The sequence below is a fragment of the Cheilinus undulatus genome, linkage group 4 (assembly GCF_018320785.1).
Source record: "Cheilinus undulatus linkage group 4, ASM1832078v1, whole genome shotgun sequence".
In the NCBI taxonomy this organism is placed as follows: domain Eukaryota; kingdom Metazoa; phylum Chordata; class Actinopteri; order Labriformes; family Labridae; genus Cheilinus; species Cheilinus undulatus.
In genome coordinates, this window is record NC_054868.1 from 39,263,876 (window position 1) to 39,284,705 (window position 20,830).

Here is a 20,830-nt window from a genome sequence, read left to right on the forward strand (position 1 = left end):
AGATCAGCAAAGGGATGAGACATACTGCTTTTTCCACAGGGAGGCCCCGACTGAACCAAAAGTTCTTCATTGAAGCTTGAAGGGTCTTTTTAGGACTGTTTTCCATTTTTATAAACTGCACTTAACTCTAATCAGATTGTTTTTTTTAATTCAAGTAATTTCAAACTCAAAACCAAAACATATGATGGTTTTTGTTTGTTTACAAATGTACCTATCTTACCTCAAAGACTGCAGCTGGGCATTTTGTTGGCTTACAGCAAACCATATAGAATCATTGGCTACATAACAAAAGCTTAGTCCTGGTCCTCACCTAGGCAAATGAGCCCTTTCATGCGTGCACATGCAAACAGTGTTTTAAGCCACTGAAACCCACCTTTAGAAAACTCCTAAAAGACTTTGAGAAACTCTATTTACAGTGTTTATGTGTACATGGGGTGCAACGTTGTTACTTTTATTTTCATGTCAACAGCTGATGCTAAAACTGTGCTTGTGTCAACAGAGCTAATTTGATTTTTGTTGTTGTTGTTGTTTTTTTGCACTTATACATACACACAGTTGTTCTCCCATTATTTTGATCAACATAGTCCCTGAATGAACTGCGAGGTCATGCTGCAAACTAGGGATACACAATAATATCTGCATGATATTGGTATTAGCAGATACAACATTTCTGCCCTTAATACAACTGATATTTTGGCTGTAAAAATCTGCCTATATCAGCTGTAACTACTGGTTACATTTACAAGAAGTGGAGTGAAAGTGTTTAAGTGAAGTTAGAGGAGTTTTAGACTGTACCCACACACCTACTTTAGCTGATTTTTTTTTCTTTATTCATCATTATTCCTTACTCTTTAAAGTGTGTTTTAAGGACTGATGTTTTAGGTCTGAACTACAGACATCAGGGACAACATTGCTTTTTTTGAGTGAGTTGCTTTGATCGCACACTAAAAGACAGCCAAAAAAGTACCTGAAGGACTCTCAAACTGTGAGAAACAAGACTCTCTGGTCTGATTAAACCAAGACTGAACTTGTTGGCTTAATTCTTAATTTTTTGTCTGGAAGAAACCTGGCAGCACCTCTCATAACCTGCCCAATAATATCCCAACTGTATAGCATGGTGGTGGCAGCATCATGCTGTGGGGCTGTATTTCAGAAGCAGGTTCTGGGAAACTGCTCAGGGTTGAGGAAAAGCTGAATGAAGTGGAGAGATTTCCTAAATGAAAACCGGTTCTAAATGCGTGCATGCATTTATGTGTATTTTTAAGAAAAGTTCTGTGCTGTTCTGGAGGCTTGAACAGTGGAATTGTTGTGGAAAACTCCCCAACAGTCATGGAGGCTGTTTGCTGGCTATTTATCATAGCTTTCACTCGAGCCATGCACCCATCCAGCCATTCCTGTCTCTCTCTTGTCCCAATAGTGAAGCATGGTGGTGGCAGCATCATGCTATGGGTTTTTTGCAGCAGCAGCAACTGGGGGACCGGTCAGAGTTGAGGGAAAGCTGACTAGAGCAAAGTACAGAGATATCCTTAATAAAAACCTGTTTCGCAGCTCCGGTACCTCAGACTGGGACGAAGGTTCACCTTCCAACATGAAAGTAACCCTAACCACACAGTCAAGGCAACACAGGAGTGGCTTGGGGACAAGTTTTGGTCTGAATTACACGAATACAGTCACTGCAGAGGAACGGCATGAAAAATCATGTGAGGAACATCATTGCCATCTTTGAAAGACAGACAAAAAAGCACCTGAAGGACTCTCAGACTACTGCTGAAATGGTGTGCTCTTTACGCCATGTAACAGGGTGTTTTAAAGTTTTCATGTGGATGAAGATACTTTGAGAATGTAGTCTATGTAGACGGGATTATTTTGGAAATAATAGGGAACACCCAAGATTTCAAAAATCCCCCCTTCATGTGAGTTGACCCAGAATTGTTGTTACTATGCCAGTTTCACGTTTTCAACTTGCTCTGCTGCCCCCAAGTGGCCAAAGAATCAAAACAAAGAATCTTGGTGAGTGATACAGGATGAGATTTTTTGTGAAAGAACACGAAAAAAAAAAAACAGCACTTGCAGTAGATACTTAGACATCTATGAGGCATGTCAGAAGTTAGATAAAAAAAAGAACCACTTTGTGCACAAGGAGCAGCAAAATGGGTGCAAACTTAAATCTGCTAACAGGGGCTTTAATTGCACGAATTGGGGGGATTGACATTCAGTGGAATAGCTAGCCCAGAAGTTTTTGGTATTGGATTAGTGTTTTTCTACAACCTCTTCCAGGCTCCAAGTGGCCAAAAATGTTGGTCCATCTCCAAATCTACAGTGGAAAAGGACAAAGACGGCTAATTCTTTTAAAGTTCATGGGAACAGTTTACACAAAATTGTTTGCAATATATCAGTCTGTATTTTATAGCTTGCTCTTCTGACCCCAAGTGGAATATTTCTTTACCCAAGCTTCAGATGAATGATTGAAATGGATAAAATTATCAAACCACAAAGGCTTTTCAGAATCTCAGTTCAAATGAGCCACAGAAGGCAACATTGGAGTTATGGACATGGATGTGTATGTAACTCTGGGAGAGCGTGTGTCTAAATGCATGTGTGCATTTATGTGTATGTTTAAGGAAAGTTCTGGCAAGGAGAGGGATGGGCACAGTTTTAATTTGTGCTGTTCTGGAGGCTTGAACAGTGGAATCTTTGTGGAAAAGTCCCCGACAGCTGTTCAGGCTGTTTGCTGGCTATTTAACACGGCTTTCACTCCAGCCATGCACCCGTCCAGCCATCCCTGTGTCTCTCTCTCTTGTGCTAGTTCAGGTGTCTGGGGCAGCTACGGAAGCGCTGGGTGGCACCCACCCAGACTGGCCAAGCTGGCAGTGTCCACTCTGTTGAGGAATGTATGAGAGGGTTTGCTGGCAGGGCTAGCAGCTTGGCAGGTTGTCCCGCTGGGGAATCACTCAGTGAGAGAAGACCGCAGCCAAATCCCTGTCAGTGGCCGGTGAGCTCACGAGGGCCGGAGTCAGGGAACACAGACCTAGACACAGAGACGGACTGTAATACCTTCCCATTCACTGTGCTGAGCCGCCGCCACCGCACCCTGCCTACGGGGACACACTCAAAATTTTCAGAGTGGAACTGCAAAATGAAAACAGTTTGTTCCGCTTACAACTTCAATGGGTGGAAATTGTTTTATGGCTGTAGTGCTTAAATTGCTGGTTCATATGCTTGATTTATTGTCCATCTTAGCTGTTGTGACAGTGCAGAAACACAGCATGAAACAAGATGTTGTCTACACTGTTTGGACCCAAACATATTCTAAAGCTTTCTGTCGCTGAACAACTCAAAGGAACAGTCTTACTCGAGAAGCTTCCCTGTTCCCTGGATCCTTTTCTAAACCCAAGCCAAACCGAACCTCAAGTTCCACTTAAAACTAAACTTGGGGAAGAACTGACAACCCCCAAACCTCACCTCAACCTGACCGCACTCCAACCGCTGCTGGCATCATCCATCCCTTTCACCATGATGTTCTGAGCCTTGGTTGAGATATTGTTCTACTTTAGACTTTATTATGTCTATTTTGGCAGCATATAAATCAATACAGGCCTCCTTATGGGCTCTGTGACTTACTGGCACATGATTTCAGTTTTCAAAAGGTCTTCAAAAAAGGAATAAAGTATATTTTGACAAAAAAGTTGAAATGATTTGACATGGAATTTTTCTTGAAGCCTGACAGAGACTCTAATTTTCCATCCAAATGTGCCTGTGTTTCAGTGAGTCAGATGCTGCCAAGAGGCTGTCAAAGGCTTCTTTGACTCCACTTCATTGGAGGTGGTGCTCCTTTTTACAGGGCAACACTGACATCTGATGGGGAACCAGAAGATGTGCAAACAAAATAAAAAGCTTGCTCTCAGTGCATGCTGTGGTTGCAGGGGTGCAATGGTGTTTGAAAGGGGACGATTTTTATCATTTGCTTCTATTCAGCAACAATGGATATGAAATAAAACAATCAATGTGACTGAGGTGTAGGCTTTCAGTTTTGATACGAGGGGTTTCACAAAATTATGGCTTTACCGTTAAGAAATTACATCCATTTTATTAAGAGTACCTCCATTATCAGAGGCTCTAAAGCATTGGTTCCCAACCTGGGGTACAGAGGGGCACCAAAGATCTTAGGGGGGAATAGATTACGTTGCCAAGGTAAGTGAACTTCCATGCTCTCACCATTCACAGACACAGATTTGATCCAGCATCCAAGGTATCCCCGAATGTCTGGATCTTTGTTTTAGTTCAGGTGGCGTGCATTCCCAATGCTTCAGCCTCCACACTCAGCAAGTTAAGAGCCCACACAAGGCCATCTTCAGTCTCTGCAAGGATCACAGGATCCAACACTTTTTCTGGTTAGACACAATTTGCAAAACTTATTTACTCTTTAAAAAAAACACAACCACATTCTCTAAAAAACATTTTTCATTGTAATGCACTCGCACTTAGAACACAACTGCACAACTGTCACTCTTTAAGCACAGCTGGTCTCTACTGATGTTTTAAACGGATAAAAAAAAAATTCTGCTGATATATACAACTGATATTTTGGCTATAAAATCAGCCTATATCAGCTGTTAATATTGGCAATATGAACAAATAAGTTGGTGCAGTTAAAGGCCAGGCTAACAGACTGACATCAGCTGAAGTCTTTTTCTTTCACTCAGCTTCACTTGCTTTAACCCCTTAAAGCCTGAAAACACAAATAACAGCCAGAAAAAAAAAAACTTTTTTTTTGGAACTGAAATGTTTATCTAACCTCCTACTGAAATCCAAAAGGACAAATTTCTTTACATTTTCACTTTTTTATTACACTCTATACATTCTTATCATTTATCAGATTGTTTTCAAAATGTTTTAGGTAAATTATTCATCATATTGATTAGAAAGAGGTCCCATAAAAGTCTGTATCAAGTACGAGACAATACGCTTTAAGGGGTTTTCTGAACTCATCGAAACAATCACAAATTCCATGGATAAAAGCGATATGCAGCAGGGGTATTTATTGGCCTAAATAAAGTATTTGACACTATTGATTCATAAATTGGAACTGTATGGGATAAGGGGGTTAGTTTTGAGTTGGGTGACGAGTTATTTGAGAAACAGGCAGCAATGTGAAGATGGGAGACTATTCCTCAAAATGTTCAGATATTTTCCATAGTGTCCCACAGGGGTCAGTGTTGGGACCTGAAATATTGATCTTATATACTAATGATATTTGTAAAGTGTCTATTTTATTAAAAATATATTTTATTTACTGATAATACAAATATTTTGGGTACTGGTGAGAGTTTACAGCAACTTTTTGATCTTATCGCTTCAGACTTCATTAAAATAAAAAAATGGTTTGACAAAAATAAAAGATCTTTAAATCTAAACAAAACAAAAATCATGATGATTGAAAAGCGTAAGCAAATAATCAAGTACAGGTACAAACACAGGGTGTAAACACTGAATGGGTGTATGGAAATACATTTCTGGGAGTGATGATAGACAACAACATTTGCTGGAAACCTCATATAAAACATGTGCAAACTCAACTGTTTGTAGCATTTCAGTTTGATTTTGAAACAGTTAAAACTGTTTAGGTGTGATTGTTTCAGAATCTGAGTTTTTGTGAAAATAGCTTGAAAAGTTAACCTTGTATAGCCGATGGATACGCCCGTTTCCGTGTTCCTCACTGGCGAATCCATCTTGCAAAGCTCCCATCTGAACTGTTTTGGCCTGGTTAGAAAGTGACAGGACCAATCAGCGATGAGGGGCAGTACTTTCTGGCACAGCGGAGTCGTGACATAAGCAAGCACCAATTATGGCAGAAGACATTAGTGTGGATACTGCTGAAGCACCAGTTTTATCAAACTTGATGACATTTCTTCATTAAAAGAAGAACAAAGAACAGCAGTGAGTTGTTTTCTTTTCAAAAACGACAAAAGTCTTGTACTGACATGTCTATAGTCGCCATGGTTCGTGTTATGCAGTTCCCTGTGGAGTTTACTCCTTGGTAGGGGCGCAGCTCGATAGTGGCTACATCACGTATTTTGTTGCTCTGACTGGCCCGTAAAGATGTGACAGACAGAACGTTCATCCAGTCACCCTCTGAGTTTTTTTCAAAGGCTCTGCCCTTTACCAAATGCTGTGTATGAGAGGTTTTCCAGATGGATGTGTGAAACAAATCTATCTGGCGTGCCAGGTTATTTAAAACTGGGATTTGTGTTCAATGTTAAGAGAAAAAGGAGGGAGAGTTTGAGAAATGTGTCTTAGCAATTGTGAGAAACTGTAACAATATTCCATTTCCTTGCCTTAATAAACTCTTTGGTTGCTTTCTATCTATCTACACTGTAAAGCATCACCCTGTAAGTTTATTAGCATTTGGCTGAATGTGAGCAGAGTTTGGCCCACTTCAGAATTCATCTTACCAATTCTGTCAGCAGACACATCATCAGTAAACAATAAGTGAGCCGTTCCATTGGCAGCCATACATGCCCACTGACTCCCCCATGTTTGACAGATGATGTGGGATGCTTTAGATCATGAGCTGCTCCTTTCGTTCTTCCTACTTTTCCTTTTCCATCATTCTGGTTCAAATTTGTCTTGGTTTCATCTGTCCAAGGATCTGATTCCAGACCTCAGAGGGTTGTTTTAGATGTGTTCTGGTAAAGTTTAATCTGAGCCCCTTGTTTTTAATGTTACAACGGTTTCTCTCTTCTCGTAAAGCATCTGTGTTTCATGAAGGCATCTCTTGATTGTAGACTTTGTCAATGATACACTAACTACCTCCAAAGCATTCTGGACGTTTTTTTAGATGTTGTAAGGACGTTTTTCTTTACCAAATAAAGGATTCTGATACCACCCACTTGAGTTGTCTTTGTGGTCTTCCAGTGGATTCTCCCTCTTTTAGAATGTACCAAATAGTTGATGTGGCCACACCTGAAGTCTTTGTCATATCTGAGAGATTTTTTTCCAATTTTATTTTATTTACAGCTGATTATGGCCTCAACAGTTACAAAAAAAAAAGTTACAAATATTTGCGTCCCATAATTTCATTCTCAATCAATTCTTTATGAAACTGCAAATGTAATGTCCTATAAAAATGACAACTGATATCCTGAGTTGACTTGTTACTGCCTGTTATTCTTCTAAAGAGAAACTATATTTTTTACTCTAATTATTTAATCAGCAAATACATAGTTTAATGTGAAAGAGCCCGCAACTTATTTTGTTTCTCCATCTTTAATGTCTTTAATCTCTATCTCTAATAAGTGAACTGTTCAGTCAGATTGTTAGATTTTCATCTCAAGAGGCACACAAATACAATTTCAAGCACTTTTTACTCGAGCACTTCATGCAAAATCCAATTACTTTTCAACCTTTGAAAACACAACATTACAATTCAAGTATTATCAAGGATTTTAAGTACCCATATAAATCCTTAGCAGGAGAGCATTTCAAAGTGTTTTAGGGCTTTAAAAAAACTCAAAGTCTTGAAACAAAAAAGGTAAGTATGAAAATATCAAAACTAGCTATTTGGAATGGATTTTTTTGTATTATATCGACCAGGCAGCGGTGATAAATCAATCTATCCCCACAGCATATAGTTAATACAGGAATGGCAATCAGATTTGAAGAACCCCGACTATCCATTAACTATTAAAGTTCACCATTCTGCTGAGCTTAATGAACATTTTTATGATCAAGAGTATGTTAAGTTGAATTACAAGAATTGAATGTTAAAACGTCACCAGCAAGCTGGAAAGAAAACAGTGACCAAGTGACCACTGTTGGACACATGAACAAAGCATTTGGCAGTATTGTATTATCGCTATGAGGCTCTTTACGTACTTATCTCCCCGGTGTAAAGGTCCAGGCTGCCATCCTTCAACTTTGAGAGATGTTTGAAATTTGGAAATCCAACCAAGAAGGTCTTTCCTGGAAAACAAAAACCACATCAACATTATGTTAAAGAGAGTTTTCCAACTACTGAGATACTGTAACTGGGGCCAGTAGCTGTGGAGTAGGGAGTAAAAAGGGGCTGAGGATACAGGGCATCATATCAGAAGGGTCCATAAAGGCACGAAAAGAGTAGTTGTTGAGGAGAGGGCCCCATCAAATAGACCCAAATGTAGGGACCCTGAATTTTGTGTAATTTCCTTCATCTTTACAACAGTTTTGAAACCAGTGTCACCAGATATTACAGGGATCTCATGCTAACAGTAGGATGATGTATTTTGTATTTCCCTGAGAACAAAGCCTTTAAAGTGCACATATGTGGCATTATCTGTGGCTGTTAAATTAATATTCAAAAGTTCTTGTGTCAATAAGAAGTACAGGTACTGTAGGGGGAACGTAGCATCAAACATCATAGAAATTCATACAATTCCCCTAATTACAGAAATAGTTACTTTATCAGACAAAGGAAGATGAAACAGTGACTATAAGACAAGTTCAATGGTCAAAAAGGCTAATAAAAATGAAAAACTTAAAAAATGTTAACATATTCAGTGAATATTCAGTGAGTATTGAGAAAAAACCTAAATGGTGTGAATATTTAGGGACATTTTATTGTTTTAAATTAATGTTATAAATAAAGTTTACTGAAAGTGCTAGAACAAGCAGATGGCAACATAAGAAATATGTACAATCCTGACATATAACTAGACCAGGGGTGGCCCGGGGCCCGGGGACCAAATCCGGCCCGTGGTACAGTTTTACTTGGCCCGCCAGATCATATATTTTTATTATAACTGGCCCACAGGTTCAAGGTCTGCAGACTTCCTCCAGTTTAAAAATATAAATTTAACCGTGATGATTTAAAGTATCTTTGCTTTGTCATAAAAATTAGAAAAAGGTAAAATAATTAGATAAAAGTTAGGAATGTGGGAGAATAATTTCTGTTTTAATTTCATACTTTTGATTTTTTGCATCTCGCAGTTATCACGCAAAATTATGGTTTTGACTTTTTATTTATTTATTTGACCTTTTCAATCCACATTTCTGACTTGTTATCTTATTTTTCACCTAGAAGATCCTCAATTTAAATTTTTTTAAGTAATATTTTGACCTTTAAACTCACGATTTTGATTTATTTTTCTCACATTTTGACCTTTTTGACACCTTACTGACTTTTAGCTCATAATTTGGTCTTTTTTTTATCCTCAGTCTAAAATTTTAAGTAATACTTTGACCTGTAAAAACTAAACATTTTATTTTTTTTCAGGCTCTGACATTTTTAACTGATGATTTTTAAATTTATCTCATACTCTGACCTTTAAAACTCATGATTTCAAATTTTTATCTCATGATTTGACCATTAATAATTATGATTATGATGAAATGTTTTTTTTATATACATTTGCCTTTTAAAAGCATGTTTTTGACTCTAAATGCCTTTTGAGTTGGTAAGTTTGAATTTTCATCTCAGATTTTGAGCCTTTAAATTGGGCTGGGCAAATAATGGAAAATTAGATTAAATTGCAATATAACCTGCTGCAATTTTCAAATCGCAAAAGGTGCAATATTGCATATTGCTGGTGAAAATATTGTTGACAGTTTATGGTTAAATGTTGGCCTTGTTCGGCCCTCAGGTTGGACCCAAATTCAGAACTCGGCCCCTGCTGTGATTGAGTTTGACATCCCTGAACTAGACACTCAAGTCTTCAACTCATGGTTTACCTGACTACTTTCCACCACTTGGTGGTGCTCACAATCTACTATAGGATAAGTCGCCCTTGTACCTTGGGTAACATCTTTTTTTTTCTTTCTGAATACAATGCCAGGCTAACAAATACAACAGAGTTTACAAATAAAGGTTTTGTCCTTATTATTTCAATGGCTACCAGGATTTGGTAAAATAATCCCATAAATATTACATCATTCATAATTACTCTGTCATCCTCTGATGCCCACTTATGAGGGTTTTGGCACATCCTGCTAATTAATGTGCACTGTCCTAATCAAATAAACAAATAAATTAAAATGAAATTAAAATTCAGATTTTTCATAACCTTTTCTGTGCTGTTCAAGATTTCACCAGTAACTGAAGAAATATTTCACTTTGTCTTGCGACCCTCATTACATCCTCATGTGAGCAAACCCTCTGTGAAGTTTAACGCAGTATTTAATTAAATTGGACTTTACATAGAGAATTATCTTGAGCAGTTACTGAGGCTTGTCCTGTGAATTACTGATCCCTATAAAAGACACCATCTTCCCTCCTGCCCCCACTTAACACACACACACACACACACACACATCTGTCCTGGTCACATGACAGCTGTGACCACAGGGATCAGTTATAGATTGGTGACATCATCCTAGTGTCTGGGTCTATGGTTTCCTTTTCCAAGTGCATTTTAAGGGGGAATTCCCAGGATGACCATGTCCTTCATTTACAGCTTTGTGAGCTGTTTTTAGAGTCCCAAGGAAGCATGTCTCAGTGACCAGTCAAAATAATATAACATTGTTGCATGTGATTTGCCGCTACAATTGAAACACAGCTGTATTTTATTTCATACAGCACCATACACAGTGATACAGCAACCACTGAGATAGATAAACGTAGCCTCCTGTTGTATTTACGGGTGCTATAGTCCAAAACACCCTCACATAACTCTTTTCCATTTAATATTTGACACAATTTGACTATGCATACATGTTTACATTTAATTTATCCATAATATTTCTTATGTTATATGTTATTCTTTATTTTAAAGCCTACCTTGATGCAATGATGAGTAGAGAATAATGGCAGCATTCTGTAAATGCCAATACCGAAACTGTTTTCCATATTCACAAGGCTGACTGATATGTCATCCTATATTATGAGTGTCTGGTCGTCAATCGAAGCGTCATCTATGTAAAAACCATAAAAGTCTTTTAAAAACTAACCAACATGCATTAAAAACCTCAGCCAGTCGGTAACGGTTTGTTTCTATAACGGTTTACTCTCTGACCATAATGCGTCGTGGTTGTCACATGCTAGCTAACATCAACTTTTTTTCGCTCATTGGCTACCTTTCCATTCTAACGAAAAACTAAACAAATACGCCTTGAAAGAATGTGAAAACTCGGGGTCTGCACTATCTGCCTTTACTACAGCGACTACAGACCTGTTCAGGTGAAATGGTCAGACACCTGCGTAACCGAAACACCGGCCTGTCGGCCTGAGCCTGTTACTTTAAGGCGGTGGTATGATGGGTAATGTATGCCGTGATAATTGTTTCCCCTTAAGCATCCAACCTCCTAGTCAACTAAGAGATTAGCAGCTTTGGGAAATATCCAATTATTTTTCCCAGCAGAATAAACCTGGGCTACACATTACCAGCTTTAACGAGCTAAGCAGCGGACCACAAGAGACGGCCGTTGGAGACCACGAGCTCAGAGGTAACGCTTTGAGAAGACTGTCCTGAAAATGTTAGCTAAAGGCCGATGTTAGGCAAGTGATTCATCATTTAGCAACATTTAGCTACAGCAACAGCGTGTTGTAAACGCGACTTAACACATTTCAGCTGCAGTAAACGTTGAAAAACTAGATAAAGTAGAAAAACGAAACCGTATTCCTACTGTTTTAAGTTAATTTGGCGTCCATTAGTGGCCTTCCTCTGTGTCTTGTTGTTCGGTCTTAGCGTCGGCTCCACTCGGAACTCCACTCAGTAAAAGCCTTCATGCCGGTGTTTATGTTTTAGCAAAAATATTGTCAATGAACGACCTTTGAACTATGGAAAATTTTGAGGCTGTCGGTTTAGCTAGCGGCTAGCAGTGGTAACGTCTTGACCTTAACCGCGTTGCCATTGTTTACTGTCCGACTAGAAACTTCAGTAGGGTCAAAGAATTGCAGTTCAAGGTGCAGTGTGTAGTATTTAACCTAGTAGCATTTAGTGGAACAAAAATGGTGAAACGGAGCAAGATGTATTTGTAATGTCTATATAAATTAGTATTTAATAACTTGAGTATATAAAATGAAAGTTGTATAAAATTGCTTTATTCTGAATACCTTAGAATAAGACATAGGGAGGGTAGCCTTCATGGACTCTGCCATCTTGGATTTATGTATCTTGCATATTTCTACGGTTCCACAGAACAGACCAAATAACCAGAGATGGAAAATGTACACAGCTATTGTACTAAAGTAAAAGTTTTGCTCTGGTTAATGTTAATTAAAAGTAAAAGTACTGACCTAAAAATCTACTTGGGCAAAAGTAAAAAGTGTTTAATTTCCTAAAGGTTTTTCTGTTTATTTTTTTTTTTGTTTTGTTTTTTTTTGTTTGTTTGTTTTTTTCAGTATAGTAGCTTCTAAGGAGTTGTACAGTAAAATATAAACTTTCTTTATTGGCAATAACAACAAAAGAATAAATCTCCAACCATTTGGTTCAGGTAAAGTCACACCTTTATAGTTAAGTTAAAGCAAAACTGACAATGTTAATTGAACTCATACAAAAACAACACGACCCAAGGGCATGATGGGGAAACTCCACCCACCAGATTTGAAATCTCAGTTGGCAGAACTCAGAACAGTTGACTGATCTGATGATCTGATAATCTGTTAAGATTAGACTCTGGGAGTTAACACAATTTGTTAAACACTCAGGTATCAACACTCCAGTTTTTGTTGTTTATAACAGCTGTTTTGGGATGTGACGTAGAATCATTCTGTCTCTGTGCTACTCTATTGTCAACAAAGGTGGAATAAAGTACAATGGTATTGTACTCGTGTATAAGTTCGGTTACCCTGATTAAAAGATACCTAAGTAGAAGTAAAAGCACTGATTTCAAAATGTAGCCTCAATTTTACACACTACATCTTTAAGGGACAATGTCTTAGAGTGAAGTGTTGTTAGTTTAGTTAATTTTAGTGTAGTTTGAGCTGTAACTCAAAGACAATGATAACAAAATTTCAGTTGAAGAAGAGATAGCTTTTGGGTATGGTTGCCACTAATACGATGCATTCTACCTATTTCGCTCTCCACGTGGATGGTCCTGGATACACTGTTTGACACAGCCAATGTGGCACAACTTTGCCTCTTCATCTAACTGTATTCAAAATGGAATTACATAACATATACAGGGGTGGAAACTAACTAATTGCATTACTTTCTGTAAGTTAGTAGCCTTTTTATGTACTTTTATGAGTACTTTTTAAAATCACTACTTTTACTTAATGCTGTCTGAAATATCATGAAGTACAACACTTCTTCCAAAATATGGGTAGGAAAACAAAAACTAAAGGCAAAAATGAGGATGCCCATGCTTTCTGTTAACAAGAAAATGGCCAGTAGTTTGATTTTCAAAACACATGACAGTCGGAAGCAGAAAAATGATCCCACATTCATCCAAAAACAGCTCTTTCATTGTACTTAAGGGGAAGTCGCACTATAATAACCAACCTGGTTGGCGATTCATGTTCTCTTGCTGTTATTGCTCATTAAGGGAAGATCATATTTCACCAAGAAATCCCCTTGGGTATTTGAAGTAGCTGCTCAGTACTTTGGGCAAACTTTAAATGACTTACTTTAAACTTTTACTTGAGTAGATTTATAAATTACAACTTCTAATAAAGTACATTTAACTAAAGTAACTGCATTTCCTTGAGCACAATAGTGTGGTACTTATTCCACCTCTGCATATACATTTACTGTATGTTTAAGAAAAGCATTTTCCAAAGACAGCCGACGAGATTGAAATAGTTTGGAGGCAGAAACAAAATAAGAGTTCAAAATGTTTGAAATGTCTCTTAATTTAAAGTGGAAATTTTAAAGAGGGCATTTTAAGTGCTGAGAAAAAAAATCTACAACGCTCTTTGTGAAAATTATTCAAATTGTGATCTCATAAATCTACTCTTATATTTAAAGAAATATCTAATGTACTATTTAGATAACTTCAAAGGTATGTATTTTGATTTCTAGATATTTTTGATTTCTACATATTTTTTCTGTTAAAGAGCATATATTTGCAAGACTAGAAGAAAACCATTATTGGTACACATCTCAACTAAAGTCTGAATGCATGCTCTTTTGTTTCAAATTCTAAAACCAGGAGATGTGTACAATGTTGTGGCATGACTAGTACAACGAACAAGCTTTTTGAATTCCTGAAAGGACAGCCCACATTGCATTGATTATTTCTAAGTGTTCTACTCCCTTGGCTTTTGGTGCAAGAGGTTTGTACTATTCAGTTTTATATCTAGATAAATGTGGTAGCCTGCAATTGAACTTTAAGAGGAGGGTTCATATACCTTGACAAAAGTGTTAAAGTTTGTGCTTTTAGGTAATAGATTTGGAGAAGAAAGCACGTTCAGGATTGCTAAAATATTAGCAAACAATTCTACAGGGACACTAACCAGCAGCCTTGACACAAACATTAGCACATGTAAATGCAACATATCTGTTCATAAATGTTGCATTTTAAGTACCTGCAATAGTAGTTTTCTTCTGGAGGTTATCACAGAGCAAATCATGTGGATCACAGACATGTATGGGTACCTACTGTATGCCTTGTATTTTAATCTTGATACACTTAATAGCAGGCTCAGGGTTCATGCTGCTTTCAGTAAGCTTCCGGGCCAAGGACAGTTTACTTTCTGTTTCCAAAAACCCTGAATATTCTACTATTGTGTTGCTTCATTTCTAGGCCACTTGTTTGCCCTTTACACAGAATGTGAGCTAAATCTAACATAACTTACGTCATGACTAAGCAGCAGAAATGTTTTCACTTGATAACGTTTAAGCTTCACCACTGCTCATTGTCCTTGAAAGAACTGTGTCATGACATGTATGGACGCAGCCAAAGAATGCAACTCCAAAACTCTGCTTGATAAGAGAATCCAAAAACAGCATCTGCTGCCATCATGGTTCAATTTTCAAGAGAGGAAAGTGGATAAATCTCTGTAGATCATCCCAACATTAAGAGAACAATGAGGGCACAGCATCTTCGGAAACTGTAATTTTAATGTTTGGACATAACATTCTGAAAAATCCATTAAACATGGCAGACTTTGCAACAAAACGCATGATAAACATTTCTTGGGGTATCACCTGAGAGCTGTTGCCTATGCTGTACCATCATGCAGCCTATTAAATCAGCAAAATAAATGAATCTGACCTTGATTTAGCTAAATATAAAACAAATTTCCCCACTTGGATTGCACAAAAGCTGCCAGACCTCGTTACATTTCCCTGATAACTCTGTTTAAACCAGATATACGTGTAGATGTATTGTTAAAGTAATAGAGTTTTACTAAGTGATTTTTTTTTTTTACTTTGGAAATAAACAATATGCATAAAAAGTTTGTCTTTGTCAGATGGCAAAATCACCTTATTAATTTATCAATACAACTTTCAACATCAATATTCTGCAGTCTCATTCTCTACAGCAGTGTCGTATATTTGAAACTGCAAAAATGTTTATGCATTCATCATTACTTTAATCTTCTGGAATCAGACAGGAAGTGATCGTTCCTCTTTCTGCAGAAGAAGCACTAAATGACGCACTAAACTTATAGATGGCTGCTGTGTGTGAGTGAGTGTACACAGCTTTAAACAGAAAGCCAAAACAAAGTTAAGCTTTGTGGCACTTGATATCTCTAACTGGAGCATAAATCTGTTGAGTCTGCTTACCCAAAGAAAGCTTAGTAAATTTGTCACTCTTACCACCAAATTGCAACAATTTTCATAAAACCATCCTCTAATAAATTCACAATTTATCACTCATTTTTAATTCAAATGCATTTTTATAACTTCATTATTCAGATAACATCATCTAATTTTTGTGACCTTCTTACATTTTTATATCCAGTGTTTTCACACTAAAAATGTATCTATCACAGTAGCTTTGACTTGGCTGCTGCCGTGACATCTATAAAAATGGAGAATTTCTCTGGCTTTGAAAGCTGTTGAAAATACTGTAAGTAATGTTAGTACTCCACTTAAAATATGTACAACATAGGATTAGGAGTTTTCAGTTAATATAGACATTTTAGTACCAAAAATCAACTTATTGTTCCTTTATAAAAGGAAAAAGAACTACTTTTGTGCTTGGTCAACCCTTCTTGAGTAGCTTTATATATTGTGTCTGGAAGCTCTTGAGCTGATTGATGAACATGTTTGTTTTGAGGCATTTAAAACAAAGAAATTTTCCACCACATTTTTCATATCATACACCTGCAATCAGACTTACAGATAATCTCACATGCTACACAGAATATCATCTGAATCACCATACAGAGAGCTTTAACAACTGGTCAGTCCCTCAAACAATTAAATAATGTTTCCCTCTGTGTGACTGTTGACATACATCTAAGAGATGCAGGATCTCATTAGGCATTTACAGCTGCTCTTTTGTCTGAGTAACATTTGACCTCAGATGTCCTTGTGGTTTACCCACTAGCATAATCATTTTTGCTGCAAACAATCAGTCATCAGCTTTGTTTGAGGAGTGGTCTATTTTTGCCCTGCAGATCTGTCTTTGGAGGCCAAACCAGGAAGAGGTGATGTCATGATGGCTATCACTTACAATACCCCAGCCAGCTCCAGATGTACAGACCCCCCCCTTCTCTCCTGTGGTATGACCTCAGCCATGATGAACAGAGGGAACATCTGCTCGATGATCTGGTGAGCAGGATGCAGGTTTGATTTGACAGAAGACAATCACAGTGAGGGGGTATTTCTGGAAATGTAAGTAACTGGTCATGTAGTGGCTATGATCCGTGTCTTAAAGATATTTTGTGTTCCCAACATGAAACTGATGTAGATAATCTCCAGATAACTCATCATGCCAGCTCACTCCATTGATGTTCAATCACAGGTGTCCAGTCCAATGTGAATCATACAGTCATGGTTAGAATATAAAGTTAAAGTTTAACAGTAGAATATAAATCCCCTGTGAGGTATTTTAAGCTGTTTATCACACAGACTGAAATTATTACTGTTGCTTCTTCATGTCATACAAAAACTGATTATTTTCATAAATTATTTTATCTTTCACCAATGCTGTGGAGTAGGAGTCAGATGTAGCGATTAGCTTTACACATGTACAAGACAAGATCATAAAGCAATGAGGATAGAATAACTTTATTTATATTGCAGGTTTATAAGATTAAAGCATAAGAAGCCCAGCACAACACCAAAAATACAAAAAAAACAAATATACAACAGTAAAGATCCCACACTAAAACCCAATCATAACATAAACTTAAGAAACACACAATAAGAAGAGGTAAACCAATAAAACTGGCATAGTTGTTATAAAATGAGATAAGAGAAATAAAAAGAAAAGAAAACAAACTATAAAATCAAACAAAACATTTAAGCAGAAAATGGCAGTAAACGAATAAAAGTAAAAAGAGAAATAGAAGAAACTGAAGATACCGGGGAACAAAACTGTTACATTAATATGAAGAAATAAAATTAGCTTAAAAGGCAAAAAGACAGTTAAAGAGAAAGGACATGCACCGTCCTTCTCTGCTCACAGGGGGCGTCCAAATCACTTACACATCAAGGTAGTTACAAGAGCTGTAATGTAAAAACAGGTAGATTTATTGGAGACAAAATGATAATATACAATAACAATAATCTTAATGTACAAATAATAATCTTATTTATTGTAACCTGGCATGCCAGATGGACTATTTTATACATCCATTGCATGGATATATTTCACATTCATCTGAGAAAGCTCCCATAGAGTGTTTGGGAAGGGCAGGACTTTTCAATAAATTCTCAGAAGGTGATTGAACAAATGTTCTGTCTGTCACATTCATCACCGCCAACTCAAGCAACAAGACAAAATGAGGTTGTACAAATGCACACCTCAATTACAAACCTGTGCTTCACAGGCAAAAGCTGCTGTCGCTTATGAACAGTGGGGCTTGGTGTGGGTAAAACTTTTGCTGAGGCCGGTCAGGAGAAGAGCAAAAACATCTGCTCCGCAAAGGGAAGCTTTCAGTGTGGCTCTTTTCTCTTGTTTTAATAAGGAAATGTCACAATTCTGATAAAACTGCCGCTTTCTGCAGCTACATTCAAGCTAATTGCTTCAGCAGTAGCAGCCATTGTATACCCTGCTTACAGTACAACTTAACCCCTCCTGCAATAATTGCAAACTAGGGTTGTTCCGATTCCGATACCAGTATCAGAAATACATACGATACTGCTTAAAATGCAGATATTAATATCGACGAGTACACAAGTTTATGCACCGGTTTGATACTGTTTGGTTTAGCTTTATATTTTGCTTTGTTTAGCCATGCTAAATACTGGTAATCAATTCTTCTACTCTGCCGTAAAACACTGCATACATGGGCTACCGTTTTAGAGCACTGAAGAAGAACCAAAGGACCCATTGCAGCAGCAAAGAATGGTGGCTGTGTAGCTGTTTTTCTCTGAATGTGATCTTTAAACAGCCTTCCAGACCAGCGCTGTCGTACATGACAAGAAGTGGCATAGTTTATCAAAAGCTAAATAACTTGGGGCGCACAGCTGATCGGGTGGTTCAAGGCGCGCACCATGTACGTGGGCAGCTCAGGTTAGAATCTGGCCTGTGGCCCTTTGCCGCATGTCTCTCCCCTCTCTCATCCCTGTTCCCGAGTCTATCCACTGTCCTCCGCTATCTAATAAAGGCATGAAAAGGCCCAAAAATAAATCTTAAAAACAAAAGCTAAATAACATTTGAACTCTAAATCATTTCCTCTTACTTGTTTTTCCTCTTGAAGCTAGCCATTGTGCCTTACCGTTGACACTATTGATGCCTTTGAATCCCTTGTGGCAGCATTTTCAGCGAGGCTGGAACTTGTGTGACTTTAGGGGACTTAAATGATTTAATCCACACCATTAAACCCGATATTTGACATCTTTTTTATCCATTTTAATCAAATTACAATCGTTTATTACCACTTGCTTAAATGCTAACCGCCATATTGTTTTCCCTTTGTGAGGGTCCGTAAGCCAGTTGCAGGCTGTTCCGTAATCACATCATTCTGCCGAAATAGAGCATAATGGAGAGAGAGATGGAGAGAGCCTTTGATTCAGCCCCATGTATTATTGTTATTTTAATATTTAGCAGTAAAACTCAATAATCAGCAGGATAACAACTTTAGGGTCACAGAGATGCTGTTAACTACATTAACAATTCTATTTGTTGAGCCATGTTCTGAGATAAATATAGGACTAAAATAATTTGCTAGTCTGCACAGTCAGTCCAGAAAGTTCACACTGGTACCAGATCAGCACTCGGTATCGGAATCGTATCGGGAAGGAAAAAATGGTATCTGAACATCCCTTTCGCAAACCCATGCTGAAGCAGTTCAGGAGAACCTCCCTCCCCTGCAAGCCTTCCTGACTGCAGCTCCACATAGTGGTCAATGGTAGCTGCCACTGCTGTGAGCTCATTTTGCCCTCCAGGACCAAAACCTATGAATATGGGTACAACGCCCATATTTCAAAAAGCTTCACTGGGTAAAACCTCTCACTTTGAAACATTTTCATGATTTTGCTGTCAGGGGCATGTGCCATTTTTTCTTGTTTTTCTATGCTGTGTTTATGCCTTGCACCTATTTGATGTGTGTGACCAACCTCCCTCAATGAAAGCCAAATAGCAGCCAGCATTATCAGTTTTAAACAATGCTGGTTCAGTCTCTTCTCCTGTCCTGTAAAGTCCCTGTAAAGGCAAAACTGACAAAATGTTGTCTTTTTGAATAAGTTACAACACCCTACAGGTCCCAACAAGTCTTTTGCTCAGCAGCTGAACTCAAAGGGATCTTCAAAGGTATAGCATGTCAAGCACAAATTCATTAATCAAAGGGGAAATGCCTGAGACTGGACGCCAAAACTGTTAAAGAATAATATAGCCCTGGGCAAGTTAGAGTCTCGAAATTCACCTGACTTGCACGTCTTTGCAGAATGAAAGAAAATTCAAGCACAGGTAAAGTAATCAAGTCAAAGATGTAATATAAGAAGAAAAAGAGGTTTCCTTTGTGTAGAAAAGCCTTCTTAGAGTGCACCTGTACAGTGAAGGACAGCTGGCAGAGATACAGGTGCATCCCCATGTGTCCAACCCGAACAAGCGTCGGCAGTTGCTTGAAGTTCAACTTGTCACCACCCCCTCTTTGAAAGCGCCATGGCTGCTTTGACTGACAGCTGTGCTATCTAGAGCTAACTGTCCCATCTAACAAGTGACTGTGACAGCTGCTTTTGGATGCATCCCCCTCTCTGAGACCCCGACACTTCTACTCAATAAAACCAATTCGGACCACCCTCTATTACTGATCCCAGGGAATCTCTCTGCTCAGGGGGTACTGAGCTGCATGTCTGTGTATGTTTGAGGCTGGGGGGTTGCAGACAGAGTCCTCAAGGGAGGGTCATTTTACACAGTGAGTTTGGATTAGAAATAGAGCATTGTGTAGTGAGAAAAGCAGTCATCAAACGTCTAAAAGACAACCAATTGTGTCTTTGTGAGAACCAGAACCAGAGAATCAGGTGTATTTTTACCAATCAAAATGAATCCAGTGGATATCAAAGGAGATTTCTTGGTCATAAAATGCAAATCATATGAGTGATAGGGATGCAAAGTTGTGTCAAAATCTGATTGGTGCATCCTCTGTCTCTGTGCGACATTGGTAGAGGAGGAAAACTGAGATCCCCCGGAGACAGCATTCAAATATTACCACCCCAGACATTATTTCTAGAAGGACTTGCAAAAAGCCGCGCCAAATGAGCCACCCGTTTGAAATGCGAGCCGGCCTGATGCACTGCTGCCATGCCTCACATTGCTGCAGAAAAAAATTGATGGAGACGAGCCAAGAGCCCTCGTA

The 20,830-nt window shown here is 38.2% G+C and overlaps 1 protein-coding gene and 1 long non-coding RNA gene across 3 annotated transcripts in view; one reads left to right on the top strand and one right to left on the bottom strand.

The window, feature by feature from the left end:
* Positions 1-7,882: 7,882 nt before the first annotated feature.
* Positions 7,883-11,792, bottom strand: LOC121508315. The gene is made up of 3 exons (XR_005991797.1): positions 11,596-11,792; positions 10,751-10,884; positions 7,883-7,962 (listed from the first exon to the last, which is right to left on the bottom strand). It is a non-coding gene; the product is annotated as an uncharacterized LOC121508315 (long non-coding RNA).
* The window catches only part of smad1 (SMAD family member 1), a 39,767-nt gene continuing 30,172 nt past the window's right edge, over positions 11,236-20,830 (top strand). The window contains exons 1-2 of one of the 2 annotated variants that reach the window (XM_041785075.1): positions 11,236-11,415; positions 16,484-16,700. The gene's annotated coding sequence lies outside the window, so the exon portion shown is untranslated. The remainder of the gene's footprint in view (positions 11,416-16,483; positions 16,701-20,830) is intronic. The other variant, XM_041785073.1, reaches the window with a different exon arrangement.